Raw genomic sequence first — 16,499 nt, 5'->3', positions numbered from 1 at the left:
ATATGTACTTGAAAAAACTTTTTAAAAAATTTTTATTTTTTTATTTTAATGAATCATTATGAGATACATTTACAGATTTACAGACTTTCTTGATTGTGTTTCAGTCAAACAATGTTCAAGTACCCATCCCTCCACTAGACCCTATTCTCCACCTCCAATGATCCCAGTATCCCTCCCGAACCTTCCACCCCTTCCCACCTCCTGTCTCTGTGTCAGGCACAGTCCCTCTTACTCTCTCTGTACTTTTAGGTGTTATGGTTGTACTTGAAAAAAGCTTCTAAGTGGGGAGCAAGCAAAGAAATACTTCCTACAGGCCAGGCTGATTAAGAACGATGTTTCTCATTGAAAGTGATTCTCTGTTGTAATATATTCTAATTGTTATTGGTTGTCAATTAGAAAACCCAAGGGTGTGTGATGAATGTAGGGAATTTCGGTCATACCCTATAGTTATGGTTGAAATGGTTCAGTGGCATGCAAGATCTTAACTCTGTACTATCTCTCCAACTTATGTCTTTAATTCCCTTCTTAATCTTCTGAAGTTCTAGGTTTTGGGGCATACACCATAGACTAGACTATCCCATTTATAAAACTTGATTGGGATATTTTAATATATAAATAAAGTAAACAAAAAATAGGAAAAGGAACAGGTGGAAATAAAACTAGAAGCTAGGCTCCTGAATTTCTAATTCTGAGTTTTTCTCTGTTATGCACTCAAAAAAGGCAACATCAATGAGCTACAAGCTTTCCTCTAGGACAGGGTTTGGATGGGTTGCATAAAGGTAAACTTGTGACTCTGAACTTGATGACATTCATAAGAAAAGCAAGTACAATAACACTACCTCAAAATCATATTTCAAGCAGAACAATCTGGAGAATTAACAAAATAAGCCTCACCTAACTATTAGCAAAAGGAAATGTTGCAAGATTTGTAAATATTGTTGTGTTGCAGTGCGGTTCATAACTGTAAATGCATTGGTCGTCATGAGCAGTCATCAATCATCATTGATCTTATGCTCCCAGGAAATACAAGTAAACTTTGGTAGCCAGGATTATAGTGGACTTCTTTTCTTTTATACAGTAAATGAAAAAGATTTAACTCAAATTCGGAGTGATTGTTAGCAAAAGCGGATGGAACAGGTTCAAATATAAGATTTTGAGATTGGGGGAAAGAGTATAGTGAGGTATTGTCTGCTGGGAGTGTCATTTTCATTTAAATAATTCCTGGAACTAAAGGGGTACAGCAGGTAAAGCACTTGCTTTGCATGCAGCAAGCCTGGGTTCAATCCCCAGCATCCCATATTTCTCTTGAGCTCTACCAGGAGTGATTACTTAGTGCACACACAAGGGTAATTCCAGAACATGACTGGGTATGGTCCAAACCCAAACAAACTAATAACTCCTTTATGCAAAAGTTACACCTCAAAGATAACTCTGGATCTGCTGAGGATGGAGCTGAATAAAGTAGAGCATTCAGCAAAACATTAGCTTCATTTGACAACTGACAGACACACACTGGAGTGTTGTTACAGTCTTTTTTTCTCAATCTTCACCCAGGAATTCTTGATCATACTTTGCCTTTCCCCTTTATTTATTTGGGGGATACCTCCCAAGAAGTGCTCAGGAGAGCTTGAGGTCCCTTCTGGCAATTCTCCACCAGTAAGACTGGTGACTCAGCATGAGAAATAGAGGATGTGTTCCTTCAGCAGTATGGGACTGGGGATGCTCTGAGTCACTGCAGTGCTTGGGACATCAGGGCTGCACCTAGCGATGCTCAGAGACCACATGCTGTAGGGAATTGAACTCAGTTGACTGCATGCATCTCTCGAACCCCGTTCTCCTTTATACACAGAACATCTCCTCTTTAAAATTCTGTTTAGAATCCAGTTCCCGAGTGGAGAAAATAAAGTGCAGTGGAGGACAATCATCTTTCAATACTTTAAAAAGAATAGATTTACCCAATTTTTTCCCTCAGGGCAGAACATAAATACTAGTAATTCGAAAGCCTCTATACAGATTAAGTAGGAAATTATATATGTTTATCTCAATAAGACACAGTGACTTATTTATTCCTTATCTGTAACATTTAAACTACTTATGGGGACACCGCTGCTAACCATTTGTCAGCTGTGACCACACTTTCTTTCAAAGACTGCTTAAGATAAGGACATTGCTCTTAATATCAGATTTTATATTAAAGACCAGCAGTATTATCAACTTCATTTTTGCTGTAGCATTATTTTATTGAGTTCTTTTTGTTTGAAACTAAAAAATAGCTTGCTTCATACTATAAGAATTTAGGAGCTTTCTATGAAGCTGTGTGTGTCCTTATAATAGAAGTTCTTGTCTCTAAATCTAATTACGTTACCAGCCCATCTGATTTTTGACGCCTTGGGAAAGAGACAGCATCCCTGATTCTTGATCTTAGATGGAGGTCGAAACTCCGGATTCTTTCTCTCATTAGGGTGAAATGTGATACTCCAAGCATAGCTCTTTCAACTCCTCTTTGGGAGACCCGGATAGCGTTCTCATCCTGTTTTCCTAGGGTGCAGGTCTCTGAGGCATGCATATGTTAATGTAGGAAGAACAATGGAATCAAAGAGTTGTTCAAGCTACGCAGGAGCAGTAGGTTCTTCATCCTCTTAGCTATTTCTTCGATGCTCTTGAAGGTGTTCCAAGCCACTCTTTTCCATCTGCGTAGCTTGGGTGCTGGGTCATTTGTCATGTTGACTTCTCAACCTAAGTATACATAGCTGTTGCATTCAGAGATGGTCCTTCCCTTGAGAGCGAATGGAGCGTCAGGAACGAGGCTGTTTCTCATAAACATTGTCTTTGTAAGATTTAGCTGTAGTCCGACCTTTCCACACTCACAATCGAAGTAGGCCAGCATTTGTGTGCCTCTTGGCTAATGTTTGGTGTTATTAGAACAATGTCATCAGCAAAGTGGAGGTGGTGTAGTTGCCGACCATCTATCTTCACTCCTATTCCTTCCCATTCCAGTCATTGCATGATGTTCTCGAGGGTGTCACTGAAGAGTTTTGGTAAAATGGTATTACCCTGCCGAACCCCTCTCTTGACATCAACTATCACTTCTTTGTAGAATGGTGAGATCCTGGTAGTGAATCTGTAATACAGCTCACTGAGGATCCTGATGTATTGAGTGTGAATGCCCTGATTGGCTAGGGCTTCGATGACCGCTTCCATCACAAGAGAATCAAAGGCCTTCTTTAAATCAATGAATGTTAGACAGAGCGGCATCTTTAACTCCCGAGAAACCTCAATAAGCTTGGTTATCGTGTGGATATGGTCAATGGTGCTGAATCCTTTGAGGAACCCGGCTTGTTCGCATGGTTGTCCTTCATCTAGTATTCTGCCAATCCTATTCAGGAAGACTTGAGTGAACAACTTGTAGATGACAGACAATAGGCAGATCAGGCAATAGTTGCCAATGTCGTGGATGTCTCCCTTCTTGTACAGTAGTACAGTCCTGCTGGTTTTCCATTGGGATGGAACCTTGCATTCAGACTGGTAGTGTGTGAAGAGCCGAGCTAGCGTATTGATGAGTACTGATGGCAGGTTCTTCAGGTGTTCATATCTGACCGTGTCTGGGCCGGGTGCTGTTCGTTTCTTTACTGACGAAATGGCGTGTCAGATTTTGGAAGGAGAACATTGGGAATGACATATCCATCCTGTGGAATTTGGTATGTCAGCAGGTGGATATGGCTATTGAAGAGATTTGAGTAGAAGTCATGGATAATCTTCTCCATTGCCGTTCTGGAGGATGTGATAGATCCATCAGGAAGTTGGATGGCAGTCATCTTGGTCTTGTAGTTGGCGAAGGACAGGCGGGCCTTTCGAAACGTTTCCCAGCTTCTGCAGCATCTACCAGCACTTCTGCTCTTCTCTCTTTGAGGTCTTCCTTGATTGCATCTCTGCACTGCTACCTTTTATATTATTATAAAATCATAATTCTAGATAAAAATACTAAGGGGTAGATGACTATCAATTGCAGAATGAAAAAGCTAGAGCTTTTCGTCAAACTTTCCTTATCCAGTGTTGTATGTTGAATCATGTATCCTCAAATTCATCAGTTTATGTGCTAATTTTAACTCAGAACCAGGCCTTTCTAGAATACAAAAGCACGACCTATAAAATGCAATCATTCATATGGGGCCCTAAACTAATATACTGCTGTTCTTGAAAAAGTTGGTGATTTCCACACAGAAGCCCGTGAAGGGAGATTCCTATAGTCCTTTCACATCTCTCACTGTGCTCAGAACAAATAGAACAAATCAAATCCTTTTACATCTTTATTTTGGACATCTAGTCACTAGGAATGAAAGACAGTAAATTTCTGATGTTTAAGCCACCCAGTCTGTAGTACTTTGTTATGTTAGTCCTAACAAATTAAGGCACACATCCAATTGATTCTCCATATGGCAACAGTAACTCTTTATTTCACCATCAATTTACATCACATGTGAAAATATCCCTTTGAGTTCAATGTGGTTTTTTTTGAAACTTTAAAATGATTTATTGAAGATCTGAAAAACAATTCCTAAAAGATTGACTTTTTCAGGAAACTGCAGCTACACAAGGCATTGCATCTATTACAGTCAATGGCCAATGATAGGAACACAAACAAAATGAAACAAGCCATTGTTCTATAATCCCAGCCAAAGGAAGATGCTTAATGAACACCACGGATAATCTGCAAAGGGTGGGCTCCTTAAGCACCATTTGAAAAAGGGGGGAGCACAAGTGGGCGAAGTGTTCAGGAATATACACTGAATAGAAACCTTTGGCACTAGCAGAGTATTTATCACAGAGCATTAACACGTAATATCAAAGTGCAGAGTGTCAAAAGAATAAGACCACCAGCATTCACAAGCAGTTTTGTCAACCAGGCAATGAAACACTAAGGCGCATCTCTTTAAGGTCCATCAATGAATACACTGGTTGCAACTTTGAAATCTTTTCTTTTTTTCAAAAGAGAAAAAAGAAGCTGTAACCCCTTTTATTTTCTGAGTTTAGACTCAAACAGAAAACAAACATCAATATTGTTATACATCAACGTTCTCATACAGAGGTGTACGGACCAACATCACTCCAATTCTTACGCCCAATCTCAGCAGGTGCGGTGCCCCAGACCCCTGTGACATGAGGGCATCAGGCTGGTCTGGCAGGATCTCAGCGTACTGCGGGTCTCTCCAACTTGTACAGGAGCTGAGTGCCCAACAGCACGGTGAAGTGCTCTTTGATGCCTGCCACAACTTTGCTGATCAGCATACTCCTTATTATCTGTGTTTCCAGAGATTTCTTATAATTTGCCTAATCCTCTAGAATGGAATCCACATTCCTTTGGGCAGGGAGATAGAAAAGCTGCTTCTGTCGAGTAATTAAGTCCCAGTCATCAACCAGCCCTGGTTTTAGTTCTCCAGGAATTTTTACTTTAGCTTCAACTCTGCGCATGAAAGTCTCCTCAGTTTCAACTGTGGGATTCACTCAAGCTCTTTTCTCCTGAGGAGGCCGAGGAAGTCTCTCTGGTACTGCCTCCATCTCCATCCCCAGGAGCTGTGTTTCTTCTTTTTGGTTTTCCTTTTGACGCTTTTCTGTTGGAGCCCAGATATCTTCTTTCCTGGGGCAGCCCCGCTCATCCTCCCCTCTGCATCCCGCTCCACATGAGCTTTTGGAAATTCCCGCTGTTTCTGCACATTGGCTTCTACATATTTGAACACTCTGCCTTCTGGAACCCATTCATCCCAATTTTTTGCTCCAACCACTGTCATCTATAAAGTATTTCCCTAATTTGTCCTTTTCTGGCAACCTTTGCACACTTGGCTTCATAAAGAAGAGGCCCATGAAAACACAGCACTCGCTCAACCTCCTGGAATTTAGGCTTCGAGTCCTGATTACTCGCTGTTAGTAAGTGATTCACCGGCCCTTCCTTCTCCTGCTTGAAGGACTACTGTCCCCACTTGCCATCCCACCAGGAGCTGCGTCAGGCACGTCGTCAGCCCCGCCCTGTGCCTGCGCACCTGCTGCCAACGTCCAATGGCTGCAAGCCAATGTCCGTCCGTCCCCCCCACCCACCCATGGGTGCTCCCTGCACCCTGCCACCCCTGAGCATGTGCACTCCTAGTTCATTGTTTTTCTAGTCCTTTCTAAATGCCTAGAAGCAATATTGCAGCATCATAGGAGCTTCCATTTTATTTTTAAGTTAAATTTATGCTAATTTCTATAGACACAGCACTAATTTACATTCCCATCATCATTGTACCAGAGATCCCTTTTCTTTACATCCTCATCAATTCTTTTTGTTTACAGTTCTATTATTTTTAGTATATAGAATGTCTATTATTTGAATCGATATGTCATTGGTTTACAATATTATAGAATTTCAGAGGCGTCACTTCACATCTCTGTGTCATTCTTTCCATCCTACCATCAAACTTCTGTCCTAACATCAAAGACTCCCCTCTACTCATTCTTGCCGTCTCTCCTGCTTTACCTTCAGGAATCACCATAGTTTACCCAAAATCTAGTTTTATGAGTAGAGTGATTAATTATCCTACTTTCACATATGTATAAAACCATCCAGGTATTGTCTCTGCTTATTTACTTAATTCACTTAGCATATTCACCTCATGTTCCATGCTTGTTTCTACCAAAAGTTAGGATTTCATCTTCTTTAATGGCTGAGTATTTCATTGAGTATGTATTTTACAGCTTTTGGGGAATGAGGGTGATGATTGGACCACATGTGATAGTGCTTGGGCTAATCCCAGCTCTGTGCTTGGGGGTTGCTCCCAATTATTTTCTGGCCATTCTTTCTGATATGGAAATTGATAAATGATTCATGATTCAAATGAGACATATGTCCAAGATTTTTGTAAGACACTAACAATAGAATTATTCATTTTTATTCTGCAAAGAGGAAAAACTGATAGATGAGTGAACTATATGGCTCTATTACCTTTTGCTGCTCTTCACAATGCAGAAGAAGCATGGACATCACATCAAGGAATAAGTTTTCCTGTGTTCCAATAAACTTTATTCACCAAAACAGGTAGCAGACCAATTGTGTCTGTGGGCTACTGTTTGTTGACCCTAGCTGTAGATAATAAAGTGTTAGCCTGAAATGTCTTGATGTTATCTGAACAGTAATATTCATCGAAGGACAACTGGAACTGAGAAATAAAATGAGACACACTCCCAAAGATATTGTTCCAGTGTAAAGCAAAAGCATGAACCTTTGATTTTTATTTCATTATTCAAGCAATTTCCTCTTGTATATAGCAGAGTCTCCTGCCCCCACGTCTGGCTGTCCTCACCGGGGCCCCTTGGAGGGGAAGGGTTGAGTTTCTCTCCCCGTCCCCCTGCCCTGAGCAGAGCCTCAGCAGCTGATGACCTCCAGAGTAAGCCGCGACCATGCTGGAACCACTCTCCACACATCCGGATGGGCCTCATGCAGAAAAGAACTGGCAGAGGAACACAGACATGCGGGTCCCGGGGCTGGGTCTCCAGCCTACTCAGATTGGGACTGGACCTTCTCCACCTATACCCTCCATCTTCCAGTAGGTAGGCATCACACCCACCAGCTGCTGCCAGCGCCAGGTTGGACCCATCAACGGCCAAGACGCAGAGACTATAAAACCCAGCTCCTGGAAGTGTGTGGTAGTGCAACATCTTATTATCTCATTTTTCCTTTGGAGAACCTGGCAGGCTACCATAGTAGCCTGCCCGCAAGGCAGAGACTGGCAAACTTCTCGTGTCGTACTCAATATGACAAATACCAGTAACAATGATGGGTCTCATTCTCCTAATCCTGAAAGAGCATTGAAATGGCTCTTTTAAAATCTCAGTGCTAGGAAGAAGGAGACGTCACTTGTGCCTGCTTGAGGAAATTGACGAACAACAGGATGATCGTGATCGTGATATAACTGAGATGGGTGGGTTTATCTTTCACATAGCTGAGAAAAACTATCTCATACACTATTGATACATAGGGAGTACTTAACAAGTGAACATTCGGATTATTTTTGAAAGAAATGGCATGTTCAGAAATAGTATTACAGATAAACAGAAAGAATAAAGCAGTCATGCAACTTCATAGTTTCTAATATCTATATTTTTAGTTTCCCAAATTTGCTTTTTTAAAAAAAGTTTGTACCTTGTCATTAACTTATTGCATTTTCTTTAGAATATGAAGACATAAATACATTAAATTCCTTAATGTTATTATCTTGATTCTTATTGCTTATATTGCTCTTAAGAAGAAATCTAACAGTCTTGTTACCTGGTGGCTACAGTGTTTTTAAAAAGTGAAATGGGATCAGTTGAAAGACCATTGCATTTGTTTTTTAAGAAAAGACTACATACACAGATAAACAGAATACTACAAAAAAGTGGTCATTTCAAAATGTCATGGATCCAAGATAGAACAAAACATAACATTTTATTGTACAGATAATTTAAAAGGTCAACTTCAATTGGATAAACAAGAATCAATTTTTAATCACCACTAACCTTTTTAGTGCTTAACAGATCTAATTTGTATAATCTGACACCCAGGTCAAGCTATCTTCATAGAAATTGAGTCCTAAAGGATTCTGAGAGAGGCCCAATTTATGACACAAAGATGAAAAGGTGCTAATTGAGTACTTGGGTATTATTTCTAATTGCAACTTCTGGTTTGGGGGATATTGCGGGTTTTGTTTAATTTTGCTTATAATGCTTACATAATTTTTATTAGGATAGCAAGATTGTATCATAGTGGAAAGACATTTTTAGACCGACTTATTGACTATCCACCATTTAGTTTCATTCAGTCAGTATTTCATGAATATAAAATGTATTTATGAATTTTTTATTAAATGTGTAGCATTTTTTCTATCCTAATTCTATGTGTGTACTTATTTTTTAAAATTATATATCTATATAGTCAGAAAAAAGCAATTGAATATTTATTAAAACTTGTTCATAAAACCCTTTATGTATCTACATGAATAAATAATATTTTCTTCAATACAAGATAAGATCCTACTTTGGGAGAAAAACTCTACATATATGAGGAAACCATGGTTGTAAATAATAATGTACTGAAACAATTAATAGCTATAAGTAATGATAGTAGCAAAATGTAATAAAAAAAATGGATTGGAATTGGTAGGTTAAGGGGTTTGGAATTAACTGTGGTATATTGAATGAGATTCTGAAGAATAAATGGTTAGTATTAAATTGGAAAGAGAGAAACTAATTTCAGTTGAGATACTTGCCATGCCAAGATGTGAAATCAGAAATAATTATGCCAATGTTCAAGGTTAGAGAGGATTGATAATCCTAGGCAGGTAAGGGTATCATGAAGATTTGGTAGATTTCATATCAACCTACAATTGGTGGAGTAGATTCTGGTTATAAGGGTTTTTTTTATTATATTATATATGTTTGATCTTGTCTGGGCCAGGTGCTTTTTGTTTCTTTACCGACGAGATGGCATGTTGGATTTCGGAAGGGAGAACATTGGGAACGACATATCCATCATGTGGTATGTGGTATGTGGGCAAGTGGATGTGGCTATTAAAGAGATCTGAGTAGAAGTCATGAATAATCTTCTCCATTGCCCTTCTGGAAGATGTGATAGATCCATCATGATGTCGGAGGGCAGTCATCTTGGTTTTGTAGTTGGTGAAGGACAGGCGGGCATTACGAATGTTTTTCCCAGCTTCTGTTGCATCTACCAGTACTGCTGCTCTCCTGTTTTTGAGGTCATCCTTGATGGCTTTTCTGCACTGTTTTGCCAGTTCGGATGTTTGCTTGTGGTTGCCTGAGGCACGTGCCACGCCACGTTGGCGAATAAGTTCAAGAGTGTTCGAAGAAAGACGGTTTTTTGTGGTTATCTCTCTCTTGGCATTCCTTGCACAATCATGGAGGTGCTGAATCATTCGATCGTATTCCTCATCAATGTTGTCAATGACGGCATCTTCCCATGTTGCTGCAACAGAGCCAAAGAGTTCCCAGTTGGTGGTTGTTCTGGGAGTCTTCTTCTTAAACCTTGCATTCTTTTCTCCTCGTTCTGTGAGGTAGAATTTTGCACGAAGAAGACGGTGGTCTGATCCCGTTTGGAATTTTGGGACAACAGCAACATCGGTTAGGCAAAACCGCCGATTGAATATGATGTGGTCTATTTCATTGTGGAACCGTCCATCGGGAGACTCCCATGTCCAACGTTTAGATTCAGCCTTTTGGAATTGTGAGTTACCATGGAAGGTTTTGGTTGACATGATGAACTCAGACAGTCTGTCACCTTGTTCGTTCCATTCCAGGCCATGGGTTCCGATGTGGAGTTCATCGACTGATCTTCTTGGTCCTATCTTGGCATTAAAATCACCGACAATGATCTTGTAGAAGGTGTGATCTTCTTTATAGAATTTCTCCAGCTCCATGTAGAATTTCTCAGTTTCTTTTTCACCATAACTGGATGTTGGTGCGTAGACAACAAAGATAGAAACTGCCGGTAGTGAGCCACATTTATTCAAGTGTAATCGTCCGATTCGGGTTGTTAGGCATTCAAATGAATCAATGCTTGTGACTAAGTTTGTGTTGACAAGGATACCGACACCACCGACGCCTCTTTTATCACATGTTCCAAGGAACAGTTCTTCTCCAGTGTCGAAAACAGCATGATGGGATTGATGTCTTCTCGTTTCGGTCAGACCAATGATGTCGTACTTGATCTTTCGTGCTTGTACCATAAGGTCTTCAATGGATGCAGCAGATGCCAGGGTATGAGCATTAAAAGTACACACAATCATTTTTGTTTTTTAAGAACTTACCATCAGTACTCATCAGTACATTAGCTCGACTCTTCACACGCTACCTGTCTGAATGCAAGGTTCCATCCCAATGGAAAACCAGCAAGACTGTACTACTATACAAGAAAGGAGACATCCACGACATTGGCAACTATCGCCCAATCTGCCTATTGTCTGTCATCTACAAACTATTCACTCGAGTCATCCTGAATAGGATTAGCAGAACACTAGATGAAGGACAACCATGTGAACAAGCTGGATTCCGAAAAGGATTCAGTACCATCGACCATATCCACACAATAACCAAGCTCATTGAGGTATCTCGGGAGTTCAAGATGCCGCTCTGTCTAACGTTCATTGATTTAAAGAAGGCCTTTGATTCTGTTGAGACGGAAGCGGTCATGGAAGCCCTAGCCAATCAGGGCGTACAAACTCAATACATCAGGATCCTTCGTGAGCTCTATTGCGGATTCACTACCAAGATCTCACCATTCTACAAAGAAGTAATCATCCATATCAAGAGAGGGGTTCGGCAGGGTGATACCATTTCACCAAAACTCTTCAGTGCCACCCTCGAGAACATCATGCGACGACTAGAATGGGAAAACATGGGAGTGAAGATAGATGGTCGGCAACTACACCACCTCCGCTTTGCTGATGACATCGTTCTAATAACACCAAACATCAGCCAAGCGGCACAAATGCTTGCGGACTTTGACCGTGAGAGTGGAAAGGTCGGACTACAGCTGAATCTTACGAAGACAATGTTTATGAGAAACAGCCTTGTTCCTGACGCTCCATTCGCTCTCAACGGAACCACCATCTCTGAATGCAACAGTTATATATACTTAGGTCGAGAAATCAACATGATGAATGACCTGGCACCTGAGTTACGCAGGAGGAAGAGAGCGGCTTGGAATGCCTTCAAGAGCATTGAAGAAATAACTAAAAGGACAAAGAACCTCCAACTACGAGCACATCTCTTTGATTCCACTATTCTTCCTGCATTAACATATGCCTCAGAGACCTGGACCCTACGAAAACAGGATGAGAACACTATTCGGGTCTCTCAAAGAGGAATCGAAAGAACTATGCTTGGAATATCACGATTCACTCAAATGAGAGATAGAATCCGGAGTTCTGATCTTCGTCAACGCTCAAGAATCAGAGACGCTGTCTCATTTGCCAAGACATCAAAAATCAGATGGGCTGGACATGTAATGAGGTTTACAGACAACTGCTGGACTAGAGCCATTACTGATTGGATTCCACGGGACATCAAAAGATCACGTGGACGCCCACCTATAAGATGGTCAGACTTCTTCGTCAAGACCATAAATGATCGGTTTGAGGCTCTACATGTTCCTAAAATGAACAGATACCATTGGGCTACGCTAGCACGCAACTGGGATGAATGGAGACGTTACTGGCACCCGCTCGAATAAATCGATGAATAACGGGGATTAAGTGATTAAGTGATATATGTTTGCTTTTTGGGTCACACCTGGCTATGCACAGAGCTTTCTCCTGGCTCTTCACTCAGGAGTTATCCTTGGCAGTGCACAGGAGACCATATGGGTTGCTGGAAATCAAACCTGGGTCAGCATGGTTCAAGGCAAATACCCTACCCTCTGTGCTATTGCTCCAGCCCCTGAGGATATATTTTGTTAACAGTAAAGAAATTATTAGTTTGTTTCTTTGGGCCAAATTTTTTCTTCTGATATACCATTGGGTACATTCGAGCTTCTTTACTTAGGCATTCACCTCTATGCAGTGAATAAAAATGTGGTCTGTTTATTATTCCTCATCAGATCTCTAGGGCCTATCGTATAGAAATGAATGAATGATTAATAAGTGAATCTTGAAAACACAAAGGAATGTAAGATAAAGAATCTCTTTCAACAACAGTTCAGTGTTCGTTTTAGAGTTTTCTCTGCATTACTTAGTTTTGACCACTACAAGAAAGAATTCAGAATCAATTTGTATATTAGATTTTTTCTCTACAAAATATATGTTGTGTCACTTGCAGAGATTACTTAACCATCTATCTAAATGTAGTTGACATCGCAAACTATGACTATTTTCTCATGTATGAAAGACAAAATATAAAGGGGCTTCTGAGACCAGCCAAGCTGGAATTTCATTTCTAATACTGTGAAACATAGTCTTCTTGTCAAGTTGACAGTGCAAGCTATGTCTAGGCCATCAAAATATATTTTAATATACTTGATATTTAATTTTTCAAATAAATACATAGATTCAAAGCCTCTATTCAAGTAAAGTCTAGCTTTAGTTAGAGACAAGAAATAGCATGGAAAAAAGATTCCACCAATTTTAAACTGAACAAAGGGGCCCAAAACAACTTAGGAGATTATACAGAAAATGATAGCATTTCTCTTACACCCAGGGCTCAGTATATTTGAGAAGTAAGGAATGAAAGAGAACACTTGTTTTCCAATTTGATATTCTCTGATTGGACGCATCAGTATCATAAACATAGTTTTTCTGACGCGTGGTCAACCCAGTCACTCCTCTTCCGCTAAGATTAGATCATTTCTATTTCTTTATTAGATCATTTTTCTGAGGGGAGTCTTGAATTTCCATAACATTTCAAAAGTGTGAATACAAGGGAAATGTTCTTATGTATATCTTTATCTTCTGAGAATATCAGATGTCATGATTTTATAACCATATGGGAAAGAGGAATTTGGGTTTGGAGTTTCAATGTCTTCTGACAATACAATTTGCTGCGAAAGCCCAAGATAAAAGTGCCAGAACAGAACTTCCTTCAGGCTGTGAGCCTCGATTTCAAGGAGTACAATTCAACTGCGATGTAAGTGATCTAAGACATGGAGCTACACAGGTGTACACCTTCCTTTTGATGCAGCTAGATTCCCATACATGAACACAATGCACTTTTCTCACTTAAAAAGCAATGCAGATAAAACATGAGTGTAAGACCTTTTACTATTTGAGCAATATGTAAGCAAGTTATGAACAATTAAACACAAATAAACCACAAATCTCTTGAATACTAGGAAGCAGTTACTCATGTATTTTTAACACAGGGCCGAAACAGACTTCAGAAGAAACCTAAATTATCTGCTCTATTAGTGTACATAGAATACAGCTCACAAGCAAGTGGAGAGTTGCTACAAATATGGGTGGCAGGGGAGAGTTATTCTACTTTGCAAAGTTGATGAGAGAGCCAAAATAATTTTTTGTAACACAAAATAGTTTGAGATATTTGTTTCTCTGTATTGTTCCCTATTCTGCTTTCACACAGTTTTTTCTTTGTAAATCTTAGCTTCTATGATCTCTACAGGGTGGAGAGCACAAGCTGTTTGAAATCAGGAGTATTCTATCCTCTCATTTCTGAAACACCAAAAAAGCCCGTAGATGAAAGAAGCCTAACATTGTGGAGGTTAGAAAGGGAATGGTTATGTGCACCAGAGGACGATGGAATGAGCAATATCTAGCAGCTGGCCAGAAGGAGTGAGTTGGATGCACCCCACAGTGGTATAGCAATGTCCTTAGTTTAATCTAGATCTAAGAACTGTGCTGTTTCAAGTACACAGTTAACAGTGGTTTGCTGAACCTAGAATAAACATAGGATGAAAACGTCATAAAACAAACATTACTTTAAATAAATATTTTGCAGTGATCTGAGTTTACAAACAAACATTTACATTCACTTCATATTTATACTCATAACTCAATGTCAATTTCATGAGTGGTATTAAAAATACTCATTAGGATTACTCCATAACTTAGAGGCCAGCCGGGTATCCTAGAGGAAAGGGCTGTTCAGATAGAGAAGGGAGCACCAAATATAGGATGTTTGGAGGATCCTCCCAGGAGGGGAGATGCATGTCGAAAGTAGACTATGGACTGAACATGTTTGCCACTCAATGCCTCTTTTGCAGACCAAAACACCCAAAAGGAGAGAGAGAACACAGGGGATTGCCCTGCCACAGAGACGGGGGGATGGGGGGATGGGGGTGGGAGAGATATTATCCATGGTGGTGGAAAATGGGCACTGGTGGGGGGATGGGTATCTGATCATTGTATAATTGAAACCAAAGCACAAAAAATTGTAAATCTACAACTTTAAAAAAAATAAAATAAAATAAAGGGAAAAAAATACTCATTAATATAATACAAGCAAAGATGATGTTACTGAGTAAAAGTAATCTAGTTCTAATGCCTAACTTATTTAGAATAAAACTGAATCCAGTAAATGCAATATAATCAATAAGTTGGGAGGAATTTAATTACCTGCCTTTTTGTGATCATGGAAGACATTTTAATTAAATATAAAGGCTTGCATACTTTTATCTTTAATATCTTTTTGTTTTTTAGGTATTATAATAATGACATTAATTGGACATAATTCAAGGCCCTAGAGTTTTTATATATTTCAAAAGAAGGATATATTTTTGAGGAATTTGTGATCTGTGACTATCTCAGTGATTTGTCTAAATTCACAGGGATTTGTTATTTCATATATGATCAATTAGAAATTTGGTAGAATGGAGCTCACTTGTAAGGTGAGCTTTATGCCATCTGCTTCTCCATTGTAGCATATGGCTTCTATCCTCCAAGTCACCTCCTAGTCCCTGAGAGCTGTTGGCTAGGACTTACTTATTTCAGCGATAGAAAGAAGGTAAAGGGTGATAAAAATTTAACTTCAGTAGAAAATCAGTTGGCTTTTTAATCAACTGCACCATATTTTGCTAAGATCTCATTTGCAAAGATTCTGTTAAATCTATCAACGCTGTAAAATATATGAGTATTTTATCTTCAGAGATACTTCTGTGTTGATTAAACAGAAGTTATTAGTCAAAAAATGGCCATAGAGTCTAAGTGAAGTAATGAATTGTGCTTGTTAAAACAGTTATTTTCATAAAACTACAAAGCAAGATTTTTTAAGATGGGGGTGGCAAGAGAGAAACAGAGGACATTGGTGGTGGGAAATGTACACTGGAGGAGGGATGGGTGTTGAATTATTGTATGACTGAAACCTGAACATGAACAGCTGTGTATCTCATGGTGATTCAATTAAAAAAAATAAGGATATAAGCGGTGTATCTCATGGTGATTCAATTAAAAAATAAGGAAGAATTGAATGAAGTACTGGCATTTGATCATCATCCTAAATAGTAGAGTTTTAGGATAACTACTCTAGCTAGGGGAATGGGAAGATACAAAATCGTTCAATAGGAGTTTCAATAAACAGTAAGAAAACCCTTGTGGCTGGATGATTGTTTTATGTATATAACATTGCATGTGTGTGCTTTGTTTGACAAGACAGAAAGTAAATGAAAGAGAAGATGCAAATGTCCCTCACATTTTGTTTCTTCATCTCAATATACTAGTGTTATTGAGCAATTGTCACACATTGAACAGCATAATTATTTTGAGTTCACTTTGTTATTCAGTCAAGTCTTAAACTGGGTATTATTACTACCAATTCTTACTCATCACAAAATTGAGTATTACAGGACAAAAGAACTACCTAAATTTACATTTACAAAATGTGGGCATAGGACAGAAATTAAACCAGGCAAATCCATCCTTGGAGCTCAAATTTAGCCACTATATTATAACACCCTATTATTCCTTGGATATTATTTTACTCTGAGCAAAATCCATAATTCTCACCTATACAAACATTACTTAGTTCAG

General features: G+C 39.3%; 1 pseudogene; it reads right to left on the bottom strand.

Annotated features, from left to right (window-relative positions):
* Window positions 1–5,060: 5,060 nt before the first annotated feature.
* Window positions 5,061–6,524, bottom strand: LOC130038540 (mortality factor 4-like protein 1; annotated as a pseudogene).
* Between the last annotated feature and the right edge of the window lie 9,975 nt (window positions 6,525–16,499).

The sequence above is a fragment of the Sorex fumeus genome, unplaced genomic scaffold (genome assembly GCF_029834395.1).
Source record: "Sorex fumeus unplaced genomic scaffold, SorFum_2.1 ptg000077l, whole genome shotgun sequence".
Taxonomy (NCBI): Eukaryota; Metazoa; Chordata; class Mammalia; order Eulipotyphla; family Soricidae; genus Sorex; species Sorex fumeus.
The sequence above is the reverse complement of the archived record's forward strand: the minus strand, read 5'-3'. Positions and strand labels throughout refer to the sequence as shown.